At 41.4% G+C, this 22247-nt stretch overlaps 1 long non-coding RNA gene across 4 annotated transcripts in view; it reads right to left on the bottom strand.

Moving 5' to 3' along the window:
• The window catches only part of LOC309332027, a 120766-nt gene that overhangs the window by 98055 nt on the left and 464 nt on the right, over window positions 1–22247 (bottom strand). The window contains exons 2-3 of one of the 4 annotated variants that reach the window (XR_014152039.1): window positions 18693–18825; window positions 18408–18547 (exon numbers count right to left, since the gene is read on the bottom strand). This is a non-coding gene — a long non-coding RNA (uncharacterized lncRNA). Of the gene's footprint in view, window positions 1–18407; window positions 18548–18692; window positions 18826–19139; window positions 22178–22247 lie in introns of those variants that run through there. The other 3 variants (XR_014152040.1, XR_014152038.1, XR_014152041.1) reach the window with 3 other exon arrangements.

Consider the following 22247-nt stretch of genomic DNA (forward strand, 5'->3'; position numbering starts at 1 on the left):
TTTCTGCTAAAACCACATAGCTTCATTCCAACATCCTTCTAACATTCCTTAATTTTACAATGTTTCTGTAGATAAACTTTAAATTTTTTCCAATCTTCTTCCACCGACTCTTCTCCCTGGTCTTGGATTCTGCCAGTCATTTCCGCCAGTTCCATATAGTCCATCAACTTCATCTGCCATTCTTCCCGGGTGGGTAAATCTTGTGTCTTCCAATACTTTGCAATAAGTATTCTTGCTGCTGTTGTGGCATACATAAAGAAAGTTCTATCCTTCTTTAACACCAATTGGCCGACCATGCCCAGGAGAAAGGCCTCTGGTTTCTTCAGAAAGGTATATTTAAATACCTTTTTCATTTCGTTATAGATCATCTCCCATAAAGTCTTAATCCTTGGGCATGTCCACCAAAGGTGAAAGAATGTACCTTCAGTCTCTTTGCATTTCCAACATTTATTTTCGGGCAAATGATAAATTTTTGCAAGCTTGACTGGTGTCATGTACCACCTATAGATCATTTTCATTATGTTCTCTCTTAAGGCATTACATGCCGTAAACTTCATACCTGTGGTCCATAACTGTTCGCAGTCAGCCATCATAATATTATGTCCAACATCTTGTGCCCATTTAATCATAACCGATTTTACCGTTTCATCCTGAGTGCCCCATTTCAACAGCAAGTTATACATTCTTGACAAGTTCTTAGTTTTGGGATCTAACAGTTCTATTTCCAATTTTGATTTTTCCACCTGGAAGCCAATTTTCTTGTCCAAATTGTAAACCTCCATTATTTGGTAATAATGAAGCCAATCTCGCACTTTGTTTTTTAGTTTTTCAAAACTCTGCAGTTTTAATCGATCTCCCTCTTGTTCTAAAATTTCCCAATATTTCGGCCAATTGGCCTCCATATTGAGCTTTTTTTGAGCCTTCGCTTCCATTGGTGACAACCACCTTGGAGTTTTGTTTTCAAGCAAATCCTTATATCTTATCCAGACATTAAACAGTGCTTTCCTGACAATATGGTTTTTAAACGCTTTATGTGCTTTGACCTTGTCATACAACAAATATGCATGCCACCCAAAAACATTATTAAAACCTTCTAAGTCCAGAATGTCCGTGTTTTCAAGAAGCAGCCATTCTCTCAGCCAACAAAATGCGGCTGGAGTTATCCATTTCATCTGATGCATGAAGTGGTCTGGAAACTTTATAGGTTTTTATAGAGTATGGTGAGGAAGAAAGAAGATGCCGTAGTTTAAGAACCAAGGTGAATGGGTGCTGGAGCTTGTGCTTGGTTGCAAGCCATACTCCCTGAACTGGAGGACCCACCTCACTGATTTATTGTAGGTGATGGAATGCACTCTGCACATGACCTGAGGTACTTTTGTTCTTTTTCTAGACATACTAAGCCCTGGTAAACCCTCGCCAGACTTGATTGAGGCAGAAGAAGTGAGGGAAAGCTGTACCTGCTGGAAAGGGGGGGGGAGTTACAAAACACTGGGAGACTATTGGGATGGTCAGTTAGAGAAGAGGGGGTGATGTGAGTCTTGCAGCTCTTGACCTTGTGCGTATTTAGGTTTGCAACTTTTGGGATTAGGAATGTGGGCAACGGCCATATTATAAATTCCTCTCACTTTCAATTCCTTTTATCGCCTATTGACAGAACTGTTGCTTTTCAAAGCTTTCACTTTTGGCTGCAAACAGACAGATAATTTTGCCTAGAAGGCATTTTAGTTTAAACATTTTAGTTTTTAAACATTTTAGTTTAAAGACTGGCATGATGCACTATGCAAGTCTCATCAGCTGCTTTTTATTTCCTACGCCCATGCTTTTAGTGAGCAGAATTTCAACAGATGCATTTTTACTTTTATTTAACCAACAAATTTATATACTGCTTGATTGTACTAATATTTCTACAAGAAATATTAAAATTACCAATGAAGAAACATGGCATAAAGAGGTTCACCTGTAGTGGGTCAAGGCCAAGGGTCTCTGTCGGTACAGAGAGTGGTAATCTCCTCCTCCTTGTTTCTTATGAACATTGCCAGAAGGAAGGATAATTTCTAGTGCTTGGAGGTGGGGGTCTGCTCAAACCCACACTGAAGGTCTGTTGTGATTTGCTCAGGGCCAGTCAAGTCTGCAAAAGTCTCTTCCTATTACCTGCCTTCTTAAGACTGAAAATACACAGCAGCCAAGGGCTTTAGCTCAGAAACATTTTTTGTGCAAGCTTATATGCCGTTTGTAGACACTGATTTGTCCCAGTGAAGGAATCATTGTATTGACCTTGTGGGTTACATTTGAGAGTTACAGGACTCACAGTATAGCCATCTCATAACTTGCTGAAGATGTTCAGTCATTATTTCTGAGAAAGAGCGGGAGGGACTGAATGCTGCCTCCACCCAGACTATTTGGTTCAAGAGGCTGACTTTATTTTCCTGCCTCCTGGTGGCTGATTGAGGCTCTACTCACAGCTGCCTTTGGAGAGAGAGAGGTCTGTATGCCAACAAAGACAGGAAGAAATTCACTGGTGACTACCACAAGTTGTGATCAAAGGCTTGGATGGCATGTTGGCCTTGTTGTTTTCACCTCCTGTTAAATATTCTGTGGGCTAAATAAGTCAAAGCCAGCCAAGCTGGGCAGGAAGCACACAGCTGAAGCATTCTGCCAGCAGTTAATTGGGGTTAAAAAACTAGCTTTTGCTACACATTCAAAGGGACAAAAGGCAAAGGAAGCATTTCTGCTGCACCATTCAGACCACTGTCTTCACAGCATCTTTATGTTGAGATGCAGATAACACTGGGTGTCTGTGGAGTCACTGCAGTGCTCATGGCATGTTGGGTTAGGCTTCTCATTTAGAGATCAACCACTAAGTCCAGCTTGCAAAATGAGACCCATCTTCAGCCTACTTTCTATTTCAGAGGTTGCCAACTAACCAAGAAATACATTTTTCTTGCTCCTGTGCTAAAGGCAGCTTGGGCTACAGAAAATGGCAGAATTCATGGCACTTTCCATGCATGCGGATAAACATGGTCACTTGCTAATGTCTGTGGGTCAAACTTGACACAGGAGCAGTGTCAAATAAAGATGTGGCAACCCTGCTATCTCTGTTTGCATGTTTTCTAACTATATTTTTTCCTGCCTCATGTCAGCAAATGCCTGTCTCAAGGGCAAGGGAAGAGTGCACCTTCACAGGTGTAGTCAAATCGCTGAAGGGTTACTGCTGTGACTGTAGAAACAGTTTAAGGGAAACGCAGACTGTCTTGAGGCAAGGCGCAACCCCATTAACGGTCCTCATTACCCCCCATTTGGAAGCATTAGTACAGGTGGATATGGAGAGCCATGGTGCCAAGGCTGCAATCTTTGTACACACTTGCTTACTTCTTATTGTATTTGCTGGTCACTTTTCTCACAGACGAACCAAAAAGTGACAAACCAGCTAAGAACATTCATCCAATAAAAATCTAAAAACATAGCAGAACAGATAAAACACATGAGGACTTACTGATCCCACAGAAAGAGGCCTCAATGCCTCAATGCCTTCAAATTAAAGTATAAACTGGGTAAAGATACAAGTCTTTGCCTGGTGCCTAAAAACAGGTCAAGGCTTGCCTCCCTCCCTCCCTGGGAAAGCATTCCGCAAGTGGGGAGCCACCACTCAAAAGGCCAGATCTTGGCCTAGGTTTGGATTGCAAGATGCCTAGGTTTGGATTGCAAGAGGTCTATGTTTGCTTGGGAACATCCCATTTAATGGGACTTATTTTTGAGTAAACTCAGACTTCATGTTTCTGCTCTACTGTTGCCAGCTTTTATTATTTTTAATGTCCTTTGCCTTTAACAACAACTAGCAACAAATGTTAGCAGGTGTAATCTAAGGCTTATCTCCATACTATGAAAAGCACCACCTGTGGATGTCTACACCACATGCTGCTGTTAAAGACACAAACCAGTTATTTTTCTGGTGAGTTGGCAACTCCACTTTGCTCCCATCGATCTGTGAGCCACTCCTTGCCCGCCCCTGACAGCACACACCTCTCCTCCCAGGTCCAGGGAAGCTGGTGGTTTCTTTGTGCGCAAGTTTCATTCCAGCTCTAATGCTTGTTTGGCTGTGTGCAGAACCCGAAGAAGCCCACACTTGAATTAAACTGACAAAATCTGAGAAGGCAATGTCTGGCCTGACAGCAGGAGAGGCAGGAAATCCACCAAGACAGTCAGATGGATGTTTAGTTGGAATGAAGCGGGGAGGATGCATGTGCATGCAAGGTCTTTTTCCTCTTAACAGTCTTTCTAGCCAGGAACAGTCTGGTGTGGGAGTATAGACTGAAATGGGATTTACAGCCTTTTTGGCTTCAGAAATCAGCAAGTAAGATAGAAGTGCTTCAGTAACCTGTAGGAGGTGGTGTCTAAGAACACTGAGATACATAATCCTCCAATTCATCTGCCCAGCTGCCTGTCCTCCTTCACCTGCTTAACCATCGCAGGAAACTCAGGTAAATGGCCGTCAAGGGCTTCTTCTGTTTTGTTCTGCATGGCCAACACTCCCCCAAATCTCTGCTTCACAGACTTCAGGATATTTGTTCTTCTTTTCTTTAAAATGTGCCATGCATTCAATTTGCTGGAGATAAAACACACAACAAACCTCATCTGAGCACCTAACTACAGATGTGTGTAAGAGAGTCCTAAAGCCATTTTTTTTTTGAAAGAGAAGCTCCTCTGGAGAGGGAAATTTAGACGGTTTGCAAGGGGGAGGGAATACTTAGCCATTTACTTGCCTTTCCCAGCAGACCTCTAAGCACAGTGGAAACATATACCGTAACTGGAATCCTGAGAAGAGGGAGATTTTGCAGTACAGACAGGGCAACATCCTCCCCGCCCCCTTCTTGTGAAGCAGTTTGCATTTTTGGGAGGGTATCAAAATACTTTTACATGCATTTGGATGTAGCATGTAATTAGGCTCTGGGACTCACCACAGGAAGTTCAGTACATGTTGGACCAAGACTCCTCAAATAATTTAAGGCAATTATATTAATAAATCTTGAGTGGCAGTCATTGTACAAGAACTAGAGACTTGCCTTCTTTTCTTTTTTAATGAAGCATGGAGTCCAAGTGGGAGGCAACAATTGCAAGGGGGAAAAACACTTTTAGAATTAACCAGGAAGTCCCCTCTACAAAAATGGATGCATGTGTGACTTTAGATTTTTCTCTCTAGCACAGAAGACTGTCATAAACATCAATTATATTTGTGACCTCAGTCATTGGTTAAAACACTAAAAGGCAGTAGTGGGATCCTTTTTCACAAAGCCATTGGTTGGAATGGCACCTGCATATTTCCCTGTGTATCTCTTGTTCTGCAAGAGACTTTTGCTTGCTTACTTTTTTAAAAAAAGGAAGCAGTGGGGGGGGGGACCCTGAAGCTGGGGGCCCTTGCTTCAAGATCAATACAGCAGATTCACTTACACCTCCTCCTGGGGAGGCTCTGAGTGGTGCACACATTTCTGTTGTGTGTGTGTGTGCTGCTAGACTGTCTCCACTTTGGTTGCATGGGAAAGGGGCAAATGGCAGGTGCTGAAATTGCCTCTGCTGCCCAACTCTTAAGGGTGCAGCAGTCCTGTCCTTTCTCTTCCATTCTTCTCTTCCCCCTAAACCATAGAAATTAATAAATAGTAGAATTTTGATTATCTGAAGGATTGAAGGGAAGATTGGAGACCAATGGAAAAGTGCTGGCAAAGCTTACTTTCCAAGTCAGGGTCTCACCCAGGATAGATGCATTAACATGACAAAAGCTGTTGATGGCCCATCTGAGAGGAATCTTGGGCCTGGGCAAACTGAGGTTGCCATGGGATTGGTGTGTGTTTGAGGTGACACAAAAAGAGAGTCTTTTGAGCAAGGTGTGCTGGGAAGAAGGGAGAGGTCAGAGACTGAGATCCATCTTGGGCAGGCTGGCTGAAGGCAGGCTGGGAGAGTTGCCTTGGACTCCAGAGCTGCACTGCTGTGGGGGACAAGCACCTCTCGAAATGACCAAGCTGTAAGATCTGGACTCTCTATAGACAGACTGAATGTGTAAAGAGGTGAATAAACCATAGTTCTTAAAGCTACAACAGTCTCCAATGTGTCTTGATTCCCCAAAGGATCACAGACCCTGGGTGAGCACCTGGAACGCCCTGGAATCTTGCTACCAACCGGCAGAGAGAATGGGTGGCACCCAACTTTTGTAACATTATTGTTTTTACCTAGTCACCTTAGTGGTATGGAGAACTAGAGATCATGCAGGTGTACTGGCTCAGACACCCTCAGAAAGCATAAATTCATAAACTTGTGGTGCCTGCCATATATTGTTGAACTCCAACTCCCATTGTCTCCAGCCAGCCCAGCCAACCATCAGGGACAATGGGAGTTGTGGTCCAGCAACATCTGAAGGCCATCACGTTGGCTACCTTGCTTTAGGGCTTTATAATTCCAAACCATCAACTTTAATTATTCCTGGAAGGCAACAGAAGATGGGCTGTCTCACTCTATTGAATCATTGCTAGTGACGGCCACACAAAGACTGTGTTGCAGTAGTTTAGCCAAAAGGTTACAAAAGCATGAATGGCATGAAGAGGGACTGAATTAAACAAACAAACAGGTTAAAAGAATTATAACAGGTACAATGAAGCTCAGTGGCCCGCATTCCAGCCACCATCATATTTTTGGACCTTATTGCAGGAACTCCTGAAGGCTGTGAGCCAGACTGACCAAGGGAAGTCGTTTATGCTGGGTAATGTCCACAGAATGTAAGATGGCAGGATCCCAAAGGATGTGCTTTTTGGGGCGTTAGCTTCAGGCACCAGGCCTACTGGCAGACCAACTCTGTGTTATAAAGATGTCTGCAAATGTGACACAAAGGCTGGCAACATTAATCCTGCCATATGGGAATTCCTTGCAGATGACCACAGTGTCTGGAAACAGTCAGGTTGTGCATCCACAGCAGTGACCAGAGGAAAAATGACCACTGGGAGTGAGAGCTGAGAGATGAAATGCCATGGTGCATCTGTAACAGCGAAACCAGGCACCTTCATCTGCCCCAGCTGCAACAAAACATGTCGCTCCCGTATCGGTCTCTGCAGTCGCAGCAGGTGCTGTAACTATCCAATAGTTTGAATTTATCTCTGATGACACACTCTTCTATTGTCTCTCTAGACCAGTGTTTCCCAACCTTGGGCCTCCAGCTGTTTTTGAACTACAATTCCCATCATCCCTGACCACTGGTCCTGCTAGCTAGGGATGATGGGAGTTGTAGGCCAAAAACATCTGGAGGCCCAAGGTTGGGAAACACTGCTCTAGACAGACAAATGCCAACGACATGGTCAACAGAGTACTTACCTGTTATCAGTGTGTTACCAATGCTTCCTGTGGCCATCTTGGGGTTTGTTTAATTCTGTTATTATGGTACTTACAACCTATTTATATATGATGCAAGTACCATATGTACATATGTACAGTGGTACCTCAGGTTAAGTACTTAATTCGTTCCGGAGGTCCGTTCTTAACCTGGAACTGTTCTTAACCTGAAGCACCACTTTAGCTAATGGGGCCTCCTGCTGCTGCGCTGCCAGAGCACAATTTCTGTTCTTATCCTGAAGCAAAGTTCTTTACCCGATGTACTATTTCTGGGTTAGCAGAGTCTGTAACCTGAAGCGTATGTAACCTGAAGCGTATGTAACCCGAGGTACCACTGTATATGGGTGTGAGTGTGTTTTAAATACGTTGAAAGTCATCTGGAGACCTTTGGGTAACAAAGGATTAAGAATAATAGTACCTCCTACTCTTCTGGCTTGCCCCCTGCTTTAGTAAGTGGCCCTTTTACATAAGCCTGACCCCAGCCTGACTCTGATACAGAAAGAGATGGAGAAAAGCAGAGATGTTTGTTTGTATAAAAGTATTTAATTAAACCTGCATTATTATTATTATTATTATTATTTATCACATTCAGATAGAAGTTCATGGTCAGCCTGGCTCCCTTGCCCCTAAACCTCACCCCCACCCATAGCATGCGCAAAGACTTGAGACTGTTGGAACAGGGAACTTATTTACTAGTTTTGCCTTATAAATCGCCACTCACCTACGACCTGTGGCAAGTAAGAACTGGCAACCTTGCAGGGATGTACAGTATTGAGTTGCTCAGAACTCAATACTGCATGAATGGAGACTGCCCTCCCCGGGACTCTGATGTCATTCAGATAACATCAAGCTAATGGTTTCCTTTGAAATATGTAATCTGGTATAATTTCTTCAGTGCACAGTCTATAGAAAGTAACAGGACCATTTAAATTTGGTTTGTGACGTGTAACTGAGTGTTTGCCTTGATTAATTTTTTCTTGGGTGAAGTCTAGAGTGATTTTGGGTGACTCATTGCATGCGTGGCTTTGCAAGAGCCTTTGTCCCTTGATACAATTGCTGTGTAGTTTGAGGCTGGATGGCTGGATGAAAATACAGTCCCAGGACCTGTCAGAATCTAATACTAACCCATTTCCCTTGTGTTTGGCTATAAAAAGCGAGAGAAAGAGAGAGATTATTTACTATGCCCTCTGGCCTGACCTCCAAAGTGAGAACCCACAGGACTTTATGAACGTGTGTGTTAGTCACAAAGCAGACTCATGATGCCACCAGAAGCCTTTTTATAATTCACTATCACTGAACTATTTACAGTTTACAATCTTGGCAGAGGATTCGTAACAGCAAGCTTGCTACTAGGAAGTAAAAAGCCCCACATCAAATATAAAACAAAATACTTTCTCCATCTGTTCCCTGTTCGCCTCTCATTTAATTTGCTTGTTGTTGACAGTGCAAAGATCCTGAGTGTATTAGGACAATTTCACAAGTGCTTACTGAGAAGGCAGACATATTTTGACAGGTCAAAATAAGAACATCCCCATTCAGCTTATGGGTTAAAATTCTAAAGGTTTCGGACTTCGGGTCGGCGCCAGCGATTAATGGTGGACTTTTCCCGGAGCTCCGGGAGAAGCCTGCTCCGCGGGTTCGGGTCCTGCCACTACGGCGAAGCGGGGACCCTTAAAAATTACAGGTGGAGAAGCCTGTAAGCAAGGAGGCTCGGCGGGTACCATTACGACCCCTCCGAACTGCGAAAGAGCCTTTTTAAAGGCTACGGAATGGTGTCGGGAGGAGCGCGGTGCTGAGAGCCGCTACCCAGCCTGTGGAGCGAAGCCGCGTCGCCATTATCGGAGAGCGCTGATTTCTTCCTGCAAATTGACTCCGAAAGCATCTACTCGTGAGTAGGATCAAAAGCTTAAATTGGATTTTAAAGAGTAAAGATTTAAAGACTTAAATTGGATCTTAAAGTTTAAAAGATTGGCCACCACGGGAAAGGCACAAAAGGGAAGTCTGCCTTACCGCATTGTAGAGACAAGAGAGCAAAGAGACTTTTAAGCTGAAACCTTTGAGGACTATATTTGAATAACAAACCCATTGCCTAAAAGCAAAATACCCCCTCACTCAGCGGGCAGGAGCGGTGAGGGAGAACTGTCACTGAAACTATTTAACCTGCATGAAAGGGAAGAATAGAATTTTATCCACTGCCTTTGTTATCCTGGGAGCGGACTGCTCTTTAAAAAGGAAAAATTTTGAACTGTTAAGGAAGTGAGCCTGGAAAATAACTGGGAAAGATACATTGTTGAGGACTTTACCTGGACTGTTACATATGGAAACTATTTTTTTAAAAAAGTGCTGGAACTGGGGATTTTTTCTCTTGTAAAAGAGATGGAGGGGGAACTTTGAAACATTATATTAGTTGCAAGAACTGTGAACTGTAAATCTAAGCTGTGAGTTCCCCCCCTAGAGGAGACTTTGCTGCATTGTGAGAAACAACTAAGCAACTAGAAGCTGAGCCACTGGAAATTTACTAGTAAAAACAATTCTAGGAGTTTGGGACTGACCTTGGCCTGGCTGATAGTGGCATGGCAGATGGTAAAGGAAAAATAGACCAGGCTCAGGAGAAAAACCTCAGATCCGGCAAAACATACAGTACTACACAGTCAAGAAGGGCCTCAGTTGTAGGAGCAGCTGCAGCCTCGCAAACAAAACCTAAAGCTATGTCTGCAGAAGATGCTTTGACAAAAGTTCTTGGAAAAATAAATGAATCTCTGGAATTTTTAACAAAACAAGGGACTGACACAAGTAAACAAGTAGCTGAGATCTCAAAAAAACTGGACTTGAATACTTCCAGCTTAAAAGAATTGGGAACTCAAGTTACTGCCAATGCTCAAAATATTGGAAGGCTTCTTGAGGAATCAGGTACTACACGAAAAATTGCTGAGGAGGCAAGAGAGATTGCAACCGAAACACAGGGAAAAATACCACCGCTTGTAAAGAAACTGGCGGACCATGACTTATCCTTTGCTATGATAGATCTTCAAAGGAGGGATCGTAACCTAAGATTAAGATTTGTCCCAGAAAGTGAACAGGACAATTTGGCGGACTTTATTACAAAAGAATTTTTTGACTACTGGCAAGAAGGCCTGCAGGGGGAGCAGCTCAAGATCACGAGTGCATTCAGACTTGGAATAAGACAGAAAAAGAACAAACCAAGAGATTGTTTGATTACTTTGGGATCAAAGGAAGAAAGAGATAAATTTTTAAACTTGCATTATCAAAATACACTGCAAATTGAAGATTCTTATGTGGAGATTTTTAAAGACATCCCAAAGGCCATTTTGGATGCAAGAGAGGACTACAAAGAACTGGTTGTACTACTGAAAAAAAGCAGAAATTTCTTCAGGTGGGAATTCCTCCAAGGCTTATCTTTTAAGTACAGAGGAAAGAAAGTCAGAATAAAGACACCGAGTGATAAAGATAAATTCTTGAGAGACTACGGAGAAGACCTAGTGAAGGAAGCAGAACTTAGAGAAGAGCCAGCAACATCAGGAAAAGGACTACTGGACGTGGCAAATTTATCGTTTGGACTACAGCCACCAACAGATGAAGAGCAACAATTGGGAGCAGTAGGAGGAGTAAGTAAATAATCTCATCATGGCTTTGCGACTACTGAGTTGGAACTGTAATGGCCTGAACATTCCTCGGAAGAGGAAGAACGTATTTCATATTTTACAGAAACAACAATTGGACTTGATTTGCTTACAAGAGACACATGTGACAAGAGTACACAGGAAACTACTTATCAATAAAAAACTAGGACATGAATTTATCTCATCAGACAGAGTGAAAAAAAGAGGAGTGGTTATATATGCAAAGGACAGATTGATGCCGAAACAAATATTTAAAGATGAACAAGGAAGATACCTGGCAATCGAAATTCAGTTACAAGGTCAGAAATTTCTGATTTTAGGAATTTATGCACCAAATGAAGGCAAATCTGAATTCTTTAAAAAGCTACATGAGACTTTGTTGGATTACATGGACTCAAATATAATTTTGATGGGAGATATGAATGGAGTTGTATCTACAAACATGGACAAAGCGCAAAGACAGGTAATTTCTAAAGACGGAAGGTTACCAAAAACATTCTTTGAAATGACTGACAATATGGACTTAGTTGACATCTGGAGATTAAAAAATCCCCTTGAAAGAGAAGGAACCTTTTTCTCTGAAGCTAAAATGACCTGGACTAGAATTGACCAAATATGGGTTACTAGAGGACTGGCATCGAAGATAAAAAAAGTAGAAATCTGCCCAAAGACTTGCTCTGACCACAATGCCGTGAAGATGGAAATGAATCAAACAACAGCTGGCACATTTAGATGGAGAATGAATGACTCTTTATTTAGAGATAAAGAATTTTGCAAAAAGGCCCAAAAAACACTAAGAGACTACTTTGAAATTAATATGAGGACAAATGTGGAAAAAAGAATAATCTGGGACGCAAGCAAAGCGGTTATGAGAGGTCTCTTGATACAACAAAATGCAATAAAGAAGAAAAGCCAAAATGAGAAAAAGGACAAGATTCTAGAAAAGATCAAAGAAGGAGAAAAGAAATTGAGATCAAAACCAAAGTCTCAGGAGATCTTGCGAGAAATTAAACTATATCAAATTCAATATATGGAACTGATGAATCAAGAAATAGAATGGAAAATCAAACAAATGAGACAGAAAACGTTTGAATCTGCTGATAAATGTGGGAAATTCTTGGCTTGGCAATTGAAGAAGAGACAAAAACTAAATACGGTGACAAATTTAGAAGTGGACGGAAAGAACATTAACAATCCAATTGAAATTAGAAGCTGCTTCCAGAGATACTTTAAACAACTATATGCACAAGGGCCAGAAAAAGAGACTGATATAGAACAATTCTTGAAGAAAAATGGGATGAAGGAAATTTCATGTCAAGACAAAATACTTCTGAATCAGAAAATAACTGAACAAGAGATAGAAGATGCCATTCAAAATATGAAACTAGGCAAATCTCCGGGACCTGATGGACTGACTTCCAAATACTATAAGATTTTAAAAGAATGGCTAACACAACCATTGAAGGAAGTCTGCAACGAAATTCTTGAGGGGAAAGAAGCACCTGATACGTGGAAAGAGGCTTATATCACGCTTATACCAAAGACAGAGACTGAAAAGACCCAACTGAAGAACTACCGCCCAATATCTTTACTAAATGTGGATTACAAAATTTTTGCTGACATTCTAGCTAAAAGATTGAAAAAAGTTTTGATGGGGGAGATTCATAGGGATCAATCGGGCTTTCTCCCGAAAAGGCACTTATCAGATAATGTAAGGAACATAATAGACATTTTGGAAATGCTAGAAGTGAATATAAATACAAAAGCTGTTCTGATATTTGTGGACGCGGAGAAAGCCTTTGACAATATTTCTTGGACCTTTATGAAGAAGAATCTCCATGGGATGGGGGTAGGCCAAGGTTTTGAAAACGGTATAGGCGCTATTTATTCTGAACAAAGAGCAAAGCTAATTGTAAATAATGTTATTACAGAAGAACTTAAGATAGAAAAAGGGACACGTCAGGGGTGCCCAATTTCCCCACTGTTGTTTATTTCGGTCCTGGAGGTTTTGCTGAATATGATAAGAAAAGACCAGCTGGTTAAAGGGGTTCAGGTCGGAGCGAGACAATATAAATTGAGAGCTTTTGCAGATGATTTGGTACTTACATTGCAAGAGCCGGAATCTAGTACGAAAAGGGTTCTAGAATTAATTCAAGAGTTTGGTCAAGTGGCAGGATTTAAATTAAATAAATTAAAAACTAAGGTATTAGAGAAAAATCTAACAGTAAGAGAGAAGGAAAAGTTTCAGGATGAAACAGGTCTAACTGTGGTTAAGAGCGTAAAGTATCTGGGGATTAATATGACAGCTAAAAATGTGAACTTGTTTAAAGACAACTATGAGAAATGTTGGAACCAAGTGAAAAAAGATTTAGAAATTTGGGCTAACTTGAAACTTTCTTTGTCTGGCCGAATAGCAGCAATTAAGATGAATGTATTGCATAGAATGTTATTTTTGTTTCAAACATTGCAAATTGTTGACAAGATGGAGTGTTTCAAGGGATGGCAGCGAGACATTTCTAAATTTATCTGGCAGGGCAAAAAGCCCAGAATAAAATTTAAGATTTTAACTGACGCAAAGGAAAGGGGGGTGTAGTAAAGTTAGTATTATTTAGAAATTATTCTTTGGTCAAGTAAAAGGAGTGAAGCCTTGTGGGAGTTTCATCAGCCACAGGGACCCTGGGAAAGAAGTTGTGTATCTTTAACCCCTAGACTAGTTGGCTCCTCAGCTGAAAGCTTTATTGAACCCAAGGAAGTCTTGATTTAAGAACTAACACCTGAGGTTGAGAGTGTGAACCTCTCCCCCCCTCCCAGTGATGCTATCTGTCCTTGAATTGCTTGGGAATGTGTCTCTGGCTAATTTCCCCGAAAGGGAGGAACCCCTTTGATTTGGAGTTGTATTCTAAATTGGCCCAGCTGTCAAGAAGTAAAATAATTGACCAGCAAGCCGGTCATTGGTGCATTCAAAAATAATTTGAGTCTTATGATTGGTTTGAAAGTTACGACGCCTTGTGCAAATTGTGAATAAAGGATCAGGGAATTATCCTGATCTGCGCTCTCTGCCTTTGCTCTGCAATCCGCAAAGATGCCCGGCTCTATTGTTCCATCCTAATAGCCGTCGTTTTGTCTTTTGAAATGGAGATCTTCAAAAGCCTTCAACTTGCAGATGCCTAAAGAATGTCAGCTATCCTATTCTGTGTTAGACCTTGTGAGTATGTATAGTTAGCTATACTATGTAACTTTGTTATTTTTCTTATCTGTAACACCCAAAAGAGTGCCTGCTATTTTAGCATGTTTCTTATGTTATTTTAAAATAAACCTTTTAAGAATGAAACTGTTTTAGTTGTGTGCCTTTCCGAAGGGAATAGCTAAGTCCTAGCCTTACGCTTTGTTACGCTCTACCGTAGAACTTCTGCCTGCAAGTCTGTGGATGCAGCTTGTGGAGTAGGGGGACAGCCAGGTTAAATGGGTCGCAGCCTGCTCCCTGGGTTGTGATTCGGGGTCCCCTGGACAAGAGGGAGTGGTGGCAGCCCTACCGGGTCTTACTTGTTCTGTTATGCAAAAAAAGGTAATTTCACCTGCCAACCTTGCCCTGGGCGTCCTGGCCTGGCCGGAGAGCAGAGGCAGGAGAAGGGAGGGGCAAGCGGTTGGGGGTGAGCATTACTACAGGGGGGGATTTGCCCTGCCAGATTTGAAACTTTATTATGAATCAGCAGTTTTCTGCTGGTTGAAGGATTGGCTGCTTCGTAAAAACACAGACATTTTAGATTTGGAAGGTTTTAACAACTCTTTTGGGTGGCATGCATATTTGTGGTATGACAAAGTGAAGATTCATAAAGGCTTTAAAAGTCATATTGTCAGGAAAGCATTGTACAATGTGTGGATTAGATATAAAGACCTACTGGAGAACAAAACTCCAAGGTGGCTTTCATCAATGGAAGCAAAAGCTGTGAAAAGACTTAATCGCACAATTAAAGAACAACAAGGCCCCAGGGAATGACTACATCCCTGCCGAACTTCTGAAGTCCAACATTGGCTGGTGGGCCCCCCTGCTGGCGTCTTTATTTTCTTGGATCGACTCAACGGGTTTACTTCCAGATGGTTGGACTGAGGCAATAGTTATTCCAATCTACAAAAAAGGACCTATGCCAGACCCGGCGAGTTATAGACCAATCAGTCTTCTGCCTATACCCAGCAAACTATATGCTAAACATCTTTATATTAAGCTAACTAGCTGGCTGGAAACTGAAGCTATTCTAGCGGAAGAGCAAGCGGGTTTCAGGCAAGGCAGGTCCACCATAGACCATTGCTTCACCCTAGCCTACTTTATTGACAAATATGCCAAAAAATCCCGTGGGGTGCTATATGCAGCCTTTATCGATCTAAAGGCTGCTTTCGATTCAATTCCACGTGCAAGACTCTGGGATAAATTGAGCACATCAAGTATAGACAAAAGACTATTATTTCTGATCAGCTGTTTATATAAAGACACGGTGCTGCATGTAAGAACTTCGTCAAATGGCCATCTTATAGGACCAGTTCCTGTCTGCAAGGGGGTCAAGCAAGGTTGTATCTTGGCCCCAGTTTTATTCAACTTTTACATCAATGATATGGTTAATTGTTTGTCATCTCCGGACTTCCACGCCCCCAAACTGGCTGACAAATCAATATCAGTACTTTTGTATGCTGATGATGCGATACTCCTATCTCGAACAAGAATAGGCTTAAATAGGCTCATAGGTGAATTTTCAGCATACTGCAGGAGAGAGCAACTGGTAATAAACTATCAGAAAACCAAAATTATGGTTTTTGCAAGGAAACACAGACAGTACAGCTGGAGGATGGATAACCAGACAATTGAACAGGTTAAAGCCTTCAAATATCTGGGTATCGTTTTCCAGTCGACCGGGTCCTGGGATGTCCATCAAAAATGTGCCAAAGAAAAAGCAGCTCAAAGTATTAAGATGCTGTCCCGCTTCTTTTATACGAAGGGGGGCAGATACATCCCAGCAGCCTTTGAAGTTTTTCAAGCAAAACCTCTGGCGCAGTTACTGTATGGGGCACAAATCTGGACGGGGAACCACTGCTCCAGTCTTGAAACTGTTCAGTCTAAATTCCTAAGGCAGATATTCGGCGTCCCCTCCTGTGTTCCAAACGCAGCATTACGACTCGAGGCCTGCCTTCCATCTGTAGAAACTCAGACCTGGCAAAGAACATTTAACTATTGGCTTCGTCTTAATCGAAATCCACCTGGTCTACTGCCTCTAGTAATGCAAGACCCTTACAAAAGCAAGTGGTTCAAAACTGTGCATCAAAAACTTCTTACATGCGGTCTGCATTCACAGTCCCTACTATCAATGGGCTTCATTAAAGCAAAGAGTCTAATAGGCCAGCGCCTGAAAGACATTGAACGGCAAAACAACCTGACTATCTTAAAGAAACTGTGCCCATGGTATACCTACTTTCCCCCTTCTCATTTTGATTCTCCAGCTTCATATTTGTTTAAATTAACCATCCCAAAATACAGACGTGCCTTTACATTGGCTAGATGGGATGTTCTCCCTTCTGCCGTACTCGAAGGTCGCTACCAAAAGACTCCATTTGAAAAACGACTCTGCCCATGTGGAGATGGTAACACGGAAACAATGTCCCACGTCCTCCTATCCTGCCCCCTTTACAAAGACCTAAGGAATGAGATTATTACTCCACTCATTCTCGCCAACCCCGGCCATTCACCAGATATCACACTGCATTTCCTCTTATCTGATACGGATAGTCAGATAACAGAGAAGGTCGCGAGGTACATCGAGAGAGCTATGAAATTGAGGGCCACCATCTGAGTGACAGACTTGTTCATCTGACGGACCTCCTTTTGCTTGTTCTTTTCTCCCTTTTATCCTTATTTCTATTTTTAATTCTTGTATAGCTGTGGCCTGTTGGCTTTGCTAATAAAGTTTTGATTTGGATTTGGAAGCTGTGAAAAGACTTAATATGGAGTCCACATGGCCGAAATATTGGGAAATTTTAGAACAGGAGGGTAGTAACTTTCAATTGAAGAGTTTTGAGAAACTAAAGGACAAAGTTAGAGATTGGCTTCACTATTATCAAATAATGGAGGTTTTTACAAGATGGATAAGAAAATTGGTTTCCAGGTGGAGAAATCTAAATTGGAAACAGAATTGTTAGAATCCAATACTAAGAACTTATCAAAAATGTATAACTTGCTGCTGAAATGGAATACGCAGGATGAAACTGTTAAATCAGCTATGATCAAGTGGGCACAAGATATTGGTCACAATATTATGTTCGCTGACTGGGAAAGGTTGTGGACCACCGGCATGAAATTCACGGCGTGTAATGCCTTGAGAGAAAATATTATGAAAATGATATATAGGTGGTACATGACCCCAGTCAAGCTTGCAAATATTAACCACTTGTCAGATAACAAATGTTGGAAATGCAAAGAGAATGAAGGTTCATTCTTTCACCTCTGGTGGACATGCCCAAGGATTAAGGCTTTCTGGGAAATGATATATAATGAAATGAAGAAGATGTTTAAATACACTTTCCTGAAGAAACCAGAGGCCTTCCTCCTGGGCATGGTTAGTCATGTGGTGTTAAAGAAGGATAGAACTTTGTTTTTATATGCTACAACAGCAGCAAGGATTCTCATTGCAAAGTATTGGAAGACATCAGACTTACCAACCCTGGAAGAATGGCAGATGAAGATGACAGATTATATGGGACTTGCAGAGATGACGGGCAGAATCCGAGACCAGGAGAAAGAGACAGTGGAAGAAGATTGGAAGAAATTTAAGGACTATCTTAATAAATACTATAAGATTAAGGAATGTTAGATTGACGTGGATTTAAAAATATGGTGGTTTTCAGAGATATTAGAGTATGAAAAGGAATGGAATTTGTTAAAAAAAATTGGGAAATAAGGGAATGGAGTTGCTGACGGGATAATGAAATTAGAATACAAAACGGTGAGGTATGAGGAAGTCGGGGAAATTAGGTTGAGAAAATAATTTTTGGAATTATACTTGTTGTTTTTTGTTTGTGTTTGTCTTTATTGTAATTGTTTTGTATTGGTATGTTTTACTGGAAAATTCAATAAATATTATTAAAAAAAAAAAAATCTAAAGGTTTCATTCCCTAGCAGAAAAATAAAGAACAGTAAGGATTCTGCTATTTATTTATTTATTTATTTATGTACTGTATTTAAAACATCTATACCCCACCTTTCCTCAATGAGTCCATGGCAGCTAACAAGGTACATTGAAATAATAAGCACAATTTTAAAAAAAAATTCCAACAATAGATACAATAGTTGACCACAGTAGATACCTAAATATCCAAGTTCAGCAAAATCCCCATGCTACAAATCTGCATTTGCAAGGGGAGTGTTATTCCCACCCAATACTGGTTGAACCTCTGTTCCAAGGTTAGCTCTACTAACATTTGTCTTGTCTGAATTAATATTCAGTTTGTTTACCCGCATCCAGTCCATTACTGTCTTCAGGACTTCTATAGCCTCACTGCAATGAGATGGAAAAGAGAAAAGTGGGTATAATTCAATATCTCTAATAAATTGTGACTATAAGTTATTTGCTGACATACTGGCAGAAAGACTCAAACATATATTGAAAGATATAATTCATGAAAATCAGGCCAGCTACTTACCAGGAAAACAAATACAGAATAACATCAGGAACATTATTAACATATTAGAATATCTTGAATTTAGAATTGTTAAATAGCGGCTCTGATGTTTGTAGACGCAGAAAAAGCTTTTGATAATGCATCCTGGTATTTCCTAAAGAAACAGATTAATTTAATGGGTATGGGAGAAAAAATTGAAAAATGTGTTGAAGCAATATATCATAAACAAAGGGCTAGACTAAATATAAATGGTATGATCTCAGGAAATATTGAAATTTCAAAAGGAACAAGATAGGGATGCCCTCTGTCCCCATTATTATTTGTTTTGGCATTGGAAATTTTAATGAATAAGATCAGAAAAGAGGAAATAATAAAAGGGATTGTTGTGGGGGGAATTATAAAGTAAGAGCTTTTGCAGTTCATGTCTCTGCTCCTCTACCTGCAGCTGCTGGGGGACCTTGGGCTGCTGGGGGACCTTGGGCCAGTCCCACTTCTCTGAAGTCTCTCAGCCCCACTCACCTCACAGAGTGTTTGTTGTGGGGCAGGAAGGGAAAGGAGAATGTCAGCCGCTTTGAGACTCCTGAAGGGGAGTGATAAAGCGGGATATCAAATCCAAACTTTCCTTCTTCTTCTTGCAGGTGATTTACTAATAACAACAGAAAACCCTAAGGATTGTATCCCAAAAGCAATAGAATCTATTAATGAATTTGGACAACTAGCTGGCTTTAAAATCAATTATAAGGAAATAAACTTGTTAGTCAAGAACATGGGAATAGATGAACAAAAAGAATTACAGGAAACTACAGGATTGGAAATAAAGAAAAAAGTGAAATACCTAGGCATCTGATTAACATCAAAACGCATTAATCTGTTTCAGGATAATTATGTCAAAATGTGGAATGACGTGAAAAGAAATTTAGGAATCTGGAGCAAGCTTCATCTCTCCTTCTGGGGCAAAATATTGGTAGTAAAAATGAACATCCTACCTAGAATGATTTTTCTATTCCAAATGATACCTATTCTGGGAGGTATGGATTGTTTTAAAAATTGGAGGAAAGACATAGCAAAATTCATATGGAAAGGGAAAAAGCCCAGAATAAAGCATAAAATTATTATAGACAGAAATGAAGGGGGGGGGGCTTGGCTTTGCCTGATTTGGAGTTGTATCATGCAGCGGCAGCTCTAACTTGGATCAGAGAATGGATGATCTTAAAAGATAAAAATCTGTTGGATCTAGAAGGTGTAGGTACGTGTTTTGGTTGGCATACCTATCTGGTATATGATGAGGTAAAGGTGCACAGGGGATTCTTAGACCATATAATTCCAAAATCATTGTACAAAATATGGCTTAAATATAGACTTGTTAGAACCAAAAACTCCCTGGTGGACCTCACTGGTAGAAGCCATGACTGTGAAGAAAAAAGAAAAATGTTTGGGCAACATACAAAAGAGGAAGATGATAAATTAAAATTGAAAAAAATTGAAGACATCTGAATGCACTTAAATGATTGGCTCCAATATTTTCAAATTACTGAACGGTTGGGTAAGGATAGACAAAAAGGATTCTCCAAAGAAATATCAAAATTGGAAAAGAAGTTAATACTAGAAAAAGGAAAAATTATATCCAGCATGTACGACCTCCTTCTTGATTGGGAAGCAAATGAACCCGTGCATGTGGGTGCCTGGAGAGATAAACTGCATTTAAGATATCCTCTCCTACCTATTAAGACCCATCCCACAGCATTGCCTCTTTTCAGCAGGGTGGCACTCCCTTGGAAGGAGCAGGTCTGCAGCTTCTGGGTACTCCCAAATACATCTCTGTCACTAGATGCCTAAGTGTCCTCTGTGGCAGAGTCTGTTGGGTTCACCTGCTACAGCTGTTCCTGGACAGGAATATAGTCCATGCACTGAGACTGGATTACTGCAATGCATTCTCCTTGAACCTAGTCTAGAAGCTCTAGGTGACGCAGAATGTGGTGGCTAGACTGCTGATGGGAGCACATAGCTAAACTGTTGCTAAAACATCTGCACTGGCTGTCTATCGCCTATACAGCCAGCTGCAAAGACCTTGTTCTTAATTTACAAAGCCCTTCGGGACCACCTGAACCCTTATGTCCCAGCTCAATCCCTGAGATCATCTTCAGAAAAGTTATTGGTCTTCCCCCAAGTTGGCGACAAGAAACTGAGCCTTAGTGCCCTCATCCCAGTCCTGTGGGAATGCCCATCGCTCGGCCAGCAGAGATTGGGCAGGTGCCTCCTGTATATACCTGTGAATGTCTGCTGAAAACCTGTCTGTGCCACCAAGCTTATGCAAGCAGTTCAAAAATCATCTTCCTGTAATAACTGATGTTCTCTGATTTTAAAGTTTAGTGTAGTGTTTTAGTACATATTGATATTGTTGTAAAGCATTATGATTTTTAATATGGTGGTATATAAATATTTTTAAATAAATAAGTACAAGCCATCATTTGCCTCTTGCCTTTTAAAGGGTCCCCTTTGGGCAGAACACTTCCAAGTGACCAGGATATTAACCTCATTTGCCTGCGTCCTATTGTTCTTTAGTCTGCTTTTGTGTTGCTTTCCTTTTTTAAAAAAATCACATCGTTTTGTTTGCATTTCTCCCTTCTCTTGTCAGATCCTGCTCTAGCTTTTTCTTCTTTTTTATATAGAAAAAGTAGCATTTCTCTCTAAAAGCTATTATAAACCGTATCACCTCCAAAACGTGGATGAAAAACATCTCAGACTTTCATGTTGTAAAATTCTAATTCGATAAAACAAAAGCAAAGCCCACCGCCACTTGGCTCCAGCTTGGAGCTGGAATAAGAAATAGCGGGCAAGGACCAGTTTACCTGAGCCAGGTATCATCAGCACCTATCAGGTACCTATTGCTAAAGAGGCCAAGGCCACAGTCTGAGGCTCCCCCTATCTTGAGAGGTAGTAGCAGCCAACGGCCCGAGGACTGTGAAAGCTATACCATTGTCAACCAAAAGGGAGGGGGGTAATATCTTAGAGCGTCTCGTTCTCCCTCCCCCCACCCCCGTTCACTGACAAGATCTGAGGGAGGATCTGGTATTTAAACATGATTTGTGCGCGATATAAATGATTTGTTGGCGGAGTCCTTTTTCCAACCATCTCCCCAGCACGTGCTCTGCGGTTCGTGCCCAACGGCTCGTGGCTTGAAGGCAGAGCAAACCATTTGAATCGCTGGAGGGGGGGGGCAGAAATGAAGGCTTTCTTCTCGCCCGCCCTCGAAATCAAGCGGGCTTTTATTTGCTTTAACTGGATTTATTGTATCCCAAACACTCTTAGTGCTGCTACTAAAGTGGTACCGGCCCACCATTCTGCAGAGCTAAAGCGGCTTGGGCGAGCTTATTATTGAGGGAAGGAGAAGTGAGCCGAGATTCAGCTGGATCAGCTGCGGGCCCAGAAAAGCCACAGCCTCATATCCAAGGACAACAGAGAGGCGCGTTGACGGGGATTTTCTTTCTCCGTTGACTAACAGGCTGCTGGAAAGAGATAAACCAAATCGCTGATCTATCCGTCTCCCCCTTCGAAAAGTAAAAATAATATCGCCTG

The sequence above is a fragment of the Podarcis erhardii genome, assembly GCF_964252035.2.
Source record: "Podarcis erhardii genome assembly, chromosome: 17".
Classification (NCBI taxonomy): Eukaryota; Metazoa; Chordata; class Lepidosauria; order Squamata; family Lacertidae; genus Podarcis; species Podarcis erhardii.